Here is a 10,647-nt window from a genome sequence, read left to right as displayed (position 1 = left end):
CTAATGTGAAGGTGGTGTACCTCCCACCCAATACCACATCGCTGATACACCGCCAATGGACCAGGGAGTAATAGTAATAGCAAATTTCAAGGCTTACTACCTTAGAAGGACCATACGTGTTGCTTTGAGGGCCATAGAAGCTAACAAGGGAGTTGACACTGAAGCAATTCTGGAAGGGCTACAACATTGCAGATGCAGTGAAGAACATTGCAAGTGCTTGGGACGAGGTGAAGACGACCACTTTAAATGGGGCCTGGAGGAAACTGTGTCCACAGTTTGTGCACAGTTTTGAAGGCTTTGACCAGGCAGAAGACGTCGAGACTGTGACGAGGAAGATCGTAGGGCTAAGCAAGAGGCTGCAACTAGATCTTGAACCTGATGATGTAACAGAGCTGCTGGCTTCCCATGGAGAGGAATTGTCTGCAGAGGACTTACTAGAAACTTGAACACAAATGATTGAGGAAGAGGAGGCGGCACCAGAGCAAAACCCAGGTCATTAACTGTGAAAGGCTTGTCAGAGGGTTTTACTCATCTGGAGAGCCTTGGCTTCTTTTGAGGCAGAAGACCCTAACGTTTCTAGGTTGACAAAATCAAGAGAGGAATCATGGATTTGGTGACTTTCTACAAGGAGACCCTGAAGGAGAAGCAGACGAAGAGAGTGTGCAGTCCAGGCTTGACACTTTCTTCACAAGTCTCCAGTACCACCACCTCCCACTCCTAGTCCTGGTAAGGAATTCTGAACTGTTTTACTAATTTATGTGTTTACATAGTGTAACATATAAAATGTGTTAATTTTTTATGTAACAACTACTAAATGTAAGAGTAAATTGTAACTTCATTAATTTTCATCATTTGTAATTTTATTGCAGAAGTGGTGACAGTTCCAGATCCCCCTGTACTACCTGTGACAGTTTCCAGATCTCCCTGTACTACCTGTACAGTTTCAGATCTCCCTGTACTACCTGTGACAGTTCCAGATCCCCCTGTACCTGGACCCTCTGTATCAGCCCGCCCACCTGCACGTGTACAATCAGGTAAGCAATTTCATTTTTCTCATTTTCATGTTGGAAATTGTTTCACCCTACATACATTCGTACACTAACTTACATAGTGGTACAATGTGTTTGATGTTGCTAACCTTATTATTATTTTTTTTTTCCATTTCAGACCCCTTTGATAGTGACAGTGACCCAGATGACCCTGAGCCTTTCCATGGTTTTGATGCCTCGCCCTATACATCAGGTAAGGAATCCTTAACAAATTTGTATAAAATGTTTTATAAATTGCTATAGAAATTTTATTAAAGTGTACATATGCTACAATTACATCCACCTTATAATATATTTATGTACCCTATCATTCTTTCCAGATGTAGATGTTCCCCTCATCAGATACAAGTATCACCTCCCCAGAGCCCAAATCAGTTGATACGAGTATCCACCTCTCCCATTCCTTCAGTAAAAGAATTCTTCATTTTTTATATTGAACATACGTATTACACACTACATATGTCAAACAGTATAACATGTGCAGTAGTTACAGTAGTAGTAACTATCATTTTATATATTTTTTATCATTCCAGACTCCAAGCACCTGCCCATCCCACTCCATAGCCCAGCCACCCACTCTCATGTACCATATGACCATCCCAGTAAGCAAGCCAACCACTAGAATTTGGTAAGGACAGTTTTTTTTTTATTAATGTTTTAATATTACATATGTAATAACCATGTTATGTATGTAACATACATACTATAATCATATGTTTACTATTACATTATCATTCCAGACTGGCATGCACCTGTGACTTACATAAACCAGACCTCTACATAGCCTACATGTCTTCATTTTGCTGGAGGTAAGGATTCTCAGTTGTGTTTAATGTTTGCATACGTACAATAAATTTTGTACACCTAAGTGGTTACATACTGTCCTTTAATATTATTCTTCATTCCAGACTGCCCATCATCCTAGCCTGTTATCTGTGATAAAGCACACTGAAGTTAGGTTGGAATGCATCCTTATCATGAATGCTCTACACCTCCACCTCCATCTCCCACAACCTAGGTAACAGCTTTGAGACTCACTAAAAGTTGGTAAGTTATGTAAGGAATTTCTAAATTAAGTTTTATACTACATGTTATATGTGATATTAAACCACTGTATGGTGCATATTACTGTATGTAACTACTATGCATAGAGTACTTACTACATACTAATTATTTTTTGTACATTCCAGAACCCCCTGAATGATGTAGGCTATGGGGCCACATAAGACTTTGTCCATCCAGGTTAAGATGAATGTAAAATATAAACTAAAGGTAAGGAATTAATTAACATACATAACTCTTTTAGTAGTACACTCTTGATATATCTACAGTAATTAACATATTGCATTCACAACTTCTGTAGTGTATATTTTGTACACTAATTTGTTACTTCCTTCCAGAACCAACATTTTTCACACAACTCCATGTTGTTACTACAAGTGTCATCAAGGGATAACTACAAGTAGAAGCCACATTTTTGGATGGAAAAACCCTTCAGGAAAGTATACGTATCACATGTAACATGTAGTGTAACAAAGTATGAACAGTAAGGTTTTTACATACAGTAGTACATATTACATACGTACATAACTTTTTTTACAGGAATTTCCACCAAGTTTGATTATACATATGTAGTACATGTTATAAACCACTGTACGTATGGGGGTTACTGTATGTAACTTACTAACAAAAATACATAACATGACTTAACTTTGATACTTTTTTGTACATTCCAGAAAACCAGGACCCCTCCATGATGCAGGCTATGGGGCCACATAAAACTTTGTCCAGGGTTACTACATAACATAGCACGACAACTGTAAACTATGTACTACTGTACTAAAGGTAAGGAATTATACATAGTATAGTAAACATACATTAAGTGACCAAGATCTCTCACATGGGATAAGTGATCAAGGTCCCTCATGGAATTACATACTGTACACTCCCTGCTGAACAGGGGGTGTAGACCAATCATTTACAATATGCAATATTAAACCACTGTATGGTGCATATTACTGTATGTAACTTACTATGCATAGAGTACTTACTGACAAAATTATCTTTTGTACATTCCAGAACCCCTGAATGATGTAGGCTATGGGGCCACATAAGACTTTGTCCATCCAGGTTACGATGAATGCAAAATATAAACTAAAGGTAAGGAATTAATTAACATACATTAACTAAGTTTTATACATGTTATATATGTGATATTAAACCACTGTATGGTGCATATTACTGTATGTAACTTACTATGCATAGAGTACTTACTGACATACTAATTATTTTTTGTACATTCCAGAACCCCTGAATGATGTAGGCTATGGGGCCACATAAAGACTTTGTCCATCCAGGGTTACATAGCACAGGACAACTTTAAACTAAAAGTAAGGAATTAATTCACATACATTAACTTTTTTACTCTTGATATAACTCAAAGTAAGGAATTATAAACTAAAAGTAAGGAATTAATTAACATACATTAACTCTTTTACTCTTGATATCTATAATTTACATATTGTATTCAGGACTTTGTGTAGTATTTTGTACTAATTGTGTTATACTTTTACCTTCCAGAGCTACCAGACTGGGATTTTAGTGTACTCCAGGATCTAACAAAGTGTGCAATGCATGTGTATACGTATAGTGACAGTGTTTAGTGTATACCCTAAGGATTAAGTGTAGTGTACATTGTGCTTTTTAGTGTCACAAGAGTTTGTAATAAAGAATTATACCTTCAAGAACCATCCTTTGCCATTGGAATAACCACACTACACATCATGCAATCTACTTGCATGTCACACAGGTAAGGTCTCTAACTTTTTCTTAGTTTAAGGCATTATTTCAAGTGTCGTTCCTGGCTTACGACGATTTTCGGCTTACGACGCGCCTCAAGAACGGAACCCCCGTCGTAACCCGGGGACTGCCTGTACTCTAATAAGCCATGCTTTCATAAGAATGAGAGCATTATATAATATACTGTTCTGCTGCGTTAGAATCCTTTAATAATGTTACCTACGGTAAACAGCATTGAAAGGTTGTAATATCTTTCTTATTGAAAGCTTCTTAGCAAAAGGCAGACAATGTTTTATTTATGTTAGCTTAACTATCCCCTCAATCCGAGGCTAAGACTGCGATTGTAGGGGAGAGATACGGTTAGTTATTCCATCCCGCAGGAGAGAGAGATGTAACCGGCCGCTCATGACCGAGAACTACATGGTACTGCGTTGGTCTAAGCGATAGCAGTCTCCGTTAGCCGTCTGGCCTTACTCTTCCAGGGTTGCCAGCTACTCCATTCAATAAAGGAATCTTATAAAATTATTAACTTCAGGAAGTTCTTATTAATGCATATTTAAGCGAAACAAGACTTTGATAAATCTAGAAGCTAAGTAGGTGTTGTCTTAACAATCCCTTTAAGCGTAGTCCTTCCTAGGAAAGTCCTAGAAGGATACTGGTAATTGAGTTGCACAGCAAAGAAGAAACTACGGTATGTGTTTATGATTTGACTGTATCGTATTCTCATACAGCAGATACTCTACTACCTTCTTTCCCTGCCGAGGCAGATAGAGAAAGGAAAAAAATTTTTACTATCTTTGTTCTTTTCGTTAATAGAACGATAGAAAGAGTATATATATCTCCTTAAGGAAGGAAGTTAATCCAGGAACTCTTTAAATCTTTGTGATTTCCTCATAAATCGCGGAAGAGACAGAATTCCTGTTCATCTCTAGGGTTTACGGAAGGAAGTAGATATTTCCTATCCGCCATCATACCCAAACGTCGATGAGATTCTTATTAAGAAAACTCCCAATGCTCTTGCCTCCTCATAACAAGGGAAGAGCATGAATGAAGGAGAGAGTCCGCATTGAGAGGAACTGCCTAACACAGGAGTCTTCTGAATAATGAACAAGGGCTTCTCTTAGTATCAGAATCCTTCTGACAAAAGCGACGGCCGCCTGTGCGACATCTTGCACCTTTGCCAGGGGAAAGTTACTCAAGTTAAAAACTCAAAGAGGACCTCGCCTCGCGACTGACCTCTCTCTCAAAAGAAGATTTTGGAATACATATTCTGGTGCCTGGATAGTTCCGCACGCCTGGAATGTTCCGCACGCTAGAAGGAGACTTGCTCCTGGAACGTTCCGCTTGCGTGGAAGGTCCCGTGCTCCCTGATAGTTCCGAGTACCTACTAGGTTCCTTTTAGGAGCCTCTTGCCCGTAAACGTTCAATGGAAGGATCCTTCTGATTGCCACTCTACTATAAGGCTCCTCGCTCTAGCCGTCTGTTTTCTCTTTGAAGGTACCTTGCGCCAAGAAAAATTTTCTGGAACGCAGCTCGCGCTCAGTTGCCGGAACGCGGCTCGCGTTTAGCTGTAGGAACGCGGCTCGCGCTAGTCTGTTGGAACACGGCTCGCTGCTGGCTGTTGGAACGTGGCTCGCGCTTGCTTGCTGGAACGTGGCTTCCTGGCTGGCTCTTCGCTTGTAGTCCAGTTGGCGCTCAGTGTTCTCTTAGTTTTCAGAGAACGCGCTAAATCGTCCGAACTCCAAACATGTACATTCTTCGTCTTTTCGGACATAAGATGAAGAAACGGAAGAAGAGACGCACTTTTTTAAGGATGCCTTTCCAATGGCTATCCCTGGCAGTCTGAGACGTTCTACAGATCCTGCCGAGGGGACGCCTGATCGGTGGGGATTCTCCATAACCTCCGTAAGGCTTTCGACTTTCCTTCTCCTCTGGGCTTTGTGAGCTTGGAAGAGGTCTAGGCCTGGAGAGTGAGACAGAGCCGATCGGACGCACCCTCCACTATTTTAGGACGCCTTTCCAATGGCGAAACTTGGCAGTCTGGGACGTTCTACAGATCTGCCGAGGGGACGCCTGATCGGTGGGGATTCTCCATAACCTCCGTAAGGCTTTCGACTTTCCTTCTCCTCTGGGCCAGGGAGCTTGGAAGCGGTCTAGACCTGGGAGCGAAACAGAGCCGATCAGAACGCACCCTCCACTGCACTGGGAACACTAAATTCACTTCTTACCTTATAAGAGCTCGCATTTTGAGCTACATCCATTTATCTTCAAATTTATGAATTTGTAAATTCTGTGGAGTAAGAAGGTGATGAGGATGCAAAAACTACTATTACTGTTAATACTCTAACTGCTCGTTAGCACGAGAGCTATTAAAGCTTCTAAAGGAAGCGTAAAAAGTTATATGCTTTTCTGACTTCCTAAAGTAGGAAGTTAGAGTTTTATATTTCCTCAATCAAGTTCTAACACTTATTACACGTATTAATGCATAAATAATAATATTTCCCTTTCTTGCAAACTATATGAGTGTCTACCGAAAACTTCAGTAGTTACATGTCATATATTCTTCGAAATTTTCGAAGTCAAAATTTTATTAAAAAAGGTAATAAAAAGGGGCGTATGCTGAACCAAAGACCCAGTACTTTTCCCTGAAAAAGACAGCCCAAGGAAGATCGATGGCAATGAAACACGGAAAATCAAGTCAGGAGGTTACCGCAAACGTATGTTTACAATACGGCGACAGAGAAAAATCTGGTTCTAGAGGGTAATGGTTCCTATTCCTACCACCCAGCGGCAGGACGGTAGATCACCTGACCTACCTACCTGTAGCTTGTGCCGAAATCGAATTTCTGTCGGGGACGACGGAGTCTTAGCTAAGTATATATCTGTCAGGGAAGTTGAATGTATGAAAATATGATTTAAAAATTAAAATTTATAAGCTGAAAAATTCAGCATTTAATTTTAGCATTCTGTCTGTCAAATATTTTCTCTAAATTTACTGATGTCAACCATTACAGTTTATCATTCCCAACTTCTTTTCCTATTACGCATTCCCCTTCCTCAACCCTTATATATGACTTTTATCATCATTCCATCAATGAAAGTATTTAATAGCCATGGAAGCATTCTAATACTGAACAAGCTTCAACTTTATCCAGTTACCATTTATACATACCACACATCCTCATCGCTCTCCACATCGCATCTTCAATAACTCCTTAAGTTTTTTATTGATCCATGTACTATAGTACCATATCACAGATTTTTTCCCTTTCCTCTAAAAATTCTCATACAGTTGTCTTGTACCAAAAACTATAGTCATATATCCCATTCCTGGTATAAACCCACACTGTTCTTCACACCCTCCCAGATGTACTTGATATTACCCACCACCAAATATTTCTGAACACATTTAAAAAATCTTTAAAAAAAATTTCAGATAGTAATAAAAATCAGTATATTACCTTGTTTGGATGTGCTTGGATGGAAAGAGCTTGGTTAACACTTAAAACTTTAAAAAGGAAGGGAAGCTGGTTCTGGAACTTTTCGGTGACAGGGCTACCTAACACCTCTGGGTGCTCAGAGATGTACTTGTCAAGGTTTACTCCTGAACCTAGAAGGATATATCATCATAAAAATAACAAAAAGCAATTTCTAACAGCTAAAAAATTCAATCCTTAAAAATGTATAAATTGCATAAATTCTTAAAAACCATATTGCTCACTTGCATAAATCCTGACATTTCAATTCCAGTAGAATAAGAGGATGAACACCCTTCACTCATGGCAAGTTTATACATGTGCACAGTTCTAAAGTCCTACAGTGGCTAACTTCTCACTTCTTATGCAGTCTGAGCAGCTACCACAAAGTTCCTCTTTGGATGAGTGGGTTGCGTACTCGCCTATCAATCTGGAAGCCTGAGTTTGCTCCCTCCCACTGCCAATGTGGAACCAGAGGAATTTATTTCTGGTGATTAGAAATTAATTCCTTGGTATAATGTGGTTTGGATCCCACAATAAGCTGTAAGTCCCGTTGCTAAGTAACCAATTTATTCCTAACCACGTAAATAAAAGTCTAAATCTTCAGGCCAGCCCTAGAAGAGCTGTTAATCAGTTCAGGGGTCTGGTTAAACTAAGATATACTGAACTTGGCTAGCTACCACAAAATATAGGACTGAAATGAGAGTAATTCAGGTGAAAAAAATAACTATTTATTGAAAAAAATTATATTTCAAAAATATTATATTTGTTTTATCACAAGCCACTATTACTTTTTTTAAATAGCTTGAATAGCAACTTAGGCATAGCTATGCTCCTGGAATTAAAAGGCTAATCTGAATAAACCATACAGATTCTCTTGGAAGAGGAGATGGTCCCTTACTTTTCAGTAGGAATATGGGTCAAGATGCCCTGGAACCTGTAGAGAGACTTGTATTGGCTTAAGAGGGTGCCATGATGAAATGGATAAGATGAAATGATGCATTTCTTAACCTCCAACTTCAAACCACATGCACTTGTGAAACCTCACTTGACATAAGTACCAAGAATAGAGGTGGCGTCTCTTAAATAAAGGGCAGGGAAGGTGGACTGGCACCTCAAGTCCTTGCAATAATAAAAGTTTCCCTTAAAAAGTCTTGTGGATGGAAAAGCCCTACCCTGTGTCAATTCATCTAATGCACCTTTGGAATCATCATTTAGGAAAACACTTCTGAGGCAGAAGGACAGAGCATTCTTAGGAACCAGTTTCTTGACCTAACCTGTACATACAAAAGTCTAAGATTCCCTTCCAAACAACAGTTAATCTTGGCCAGACAGACATGAACAGCCCTAATCTGGCAAAGATAAGCTTTGCCATTCAGGTCGTAGAAGAGAAAGATATGGCATAGAGAGAGAGAGAGAGAGGAGAGAGAGAGAGAGAGAGAGAGAGAGAGAGAGAGAGAGAGAGAGAGAGAGAGAGAGAGAGAGAGAGAATGTTTCATTAAAGCCTAATACTACAGTACAAATGAAAGTGATTCATTCCCAGTTCTTGCTTTGACTGGTCCTGTTGAACAGGGCAAAAAGATCCTCAATATATCTTGTGGAGATGAAGGTTACAAGAAAATCTGTCTTGACAGTGAGAATAGTGAGAGGCTTGAGACCGTGGTTTATATGAGACTTGATCAAACTTAAAACTAGAGTGTGTTTCCAACTTGCTAGCTTCATGGGACTGTTATTTTATTTTTTATTTCTCCTCAAGTTTCACAAGGAGATGGAAGAAATATTTAAACCATGATATTGCCTCTTGAAGCTGAGATGGACATCACTTCAGTGTTTAAAAGCTAACAATCCACTAGAATCAGAAATGGGGTCTCGAGTGGATTATGCCTCTACCAATGCACAAATCATAGAAGCATTTCTACTTGCTAAAGTAGAAGCTGCCTCTGGAACACCTAAATGGTCTGAGAGTATCCCTGACTGTCTCTGATGTAAATCACATATTCATGAGATCTTACTTGATAATCTTCATGTGTATAAACTAAGCATGTCAAGGTTCTGAAGGATCTAAAGTGGGATTGTCATAGCAGTTTCCCCTCTCTGGGCAAGCTCCTGAGGGAATTTGCCAGGAAAGAAGGAAGATCCAAAAATCACTATTGCTACTGCAAAAGGAAAGTGATCAGGACTACTTTTATGGTATTCTTAGTTGTGAACCTTACTAAGCATGGGTTTAATCAGAGGAAAAAGTAGGAGGATACACTTAAGAAGTTGTCACATGAATACATACAACAACAATCTTCAAATCTCTTGAGCAGTAGTAGTAGGGAACTGTCTTGACTACAATTCTTATGAAGAGACCAACTAAGGAAGAGACCAAATAAGGGAGTGCCCTATAACTGCCAGACTTTTAACCTATATTATAATGCATAGTTTTCTTCTACCCAAGTACAGATGGCTACTACTAAATGGCAGGAGCTTCTCGATTTTATTCCACTTTATGTTCTTACGTAAGCTTGCATTGTCTAACTGACACAGTGATTGATGGACATGACTCAAACTGTCTTGCTCAAGAAATGAGGAGCAAGGCCTTCAGGCACAAGAACAGGGCCTGAAGCAATAGAAAATATGTGGCACTATCTTATTTGACCAGGTTCTTGATATATGTTGAAAGTAAAATGGTTAGGAGGACTCCCTAACTTTATTTCCATGTCTTGCCACCACTGAAGATCCCTCTGAACTTCTGGGTAATGGAATGCAGAGGAGTTGCATTAGAGACTGGGTACTGGAATGAGGAGGAGTTGCATTACAAGCCTGGGTATGGATGGAGTTGCAGTAAGGAGAAGCCCCGGGTATGGAATGAGGAGCTGCATATAGAGACTGCAACTGTGAGCAGAATCTTGATTCCAAACTACATAGGCATTTTGCCCCATCCATGGGAAACAAGGTGGGCCAATCATAAAACTGTTAAGGCTTGGTTGAAGAAACTGGGCTCTAAAGGTACAGCCAAACTGACAATGTAGCCTCTCTTCATAGGTCAAACCATGGGTTTTAAAGTACTATGTTCAATTGCTCAGCAGCCTCCTCCTACTTCCTCACAAATGATGTTGAGAACACCTTCTTCAAGATTAATTTCTTCCAAGCTCCTCATAGGTAACAGCATCCTTGGACTTGAGGGACATGCAAATTGGAACCTTGTCCTAGACTGGAGAGACTAAAAAGACCTCTCGGAAGTGGGGAAAGCAAGGGAGGGATAACTCTAGCTGAAGCAGTCTGATAGAACTTGGGGAAGCAGGAAACTTACTTTGGTAATACTTGAGGCAGAAGCACAA

General features: G+C 39.7%; 1 long non-coding RNA gene across 1 annotated transcript; it reads left to right on the top strand.

Moving 5' to 3' along the window:
- Positions 1-1,585: 1,585 nt before the first annotated feature.
- Positions 1,586-2,028, top strand: LOC135200170 (uncharacterized). Its single transcript, XR_010311220.1, has 3 exons — positions 1,586-1,677; positions 1,790-1,858; positions 1,958-2,028. It is a non-coding gene; the product is annotated as an uncharacterized LOC135200170 (long non-coding RNA).
- The last annotated feature ends 8,619 nt before the right edge of the window (positions 2,029-10,647 follow it).

The sequence above is a fragment of the Macrobrachium nipponense genome, chromosome 26 (assembly GCF_015104395.2).
Source record: "Macrobrachium nipponense isolate FS-2020 chromosome 26, ASM1510439v2, whole genome shotgun sequence".
In the NCBI taxonomy this organism is placed as follows: Eukaryota; Metazoa; Arthropoda; class Malacostraca; order Decapoda; family Palaemonidae; genus Macrobrachium; species Macrobrachium nipponense.
This window is presented reverse-complemented; position numbering and strand designations above follow the sequence as displayed.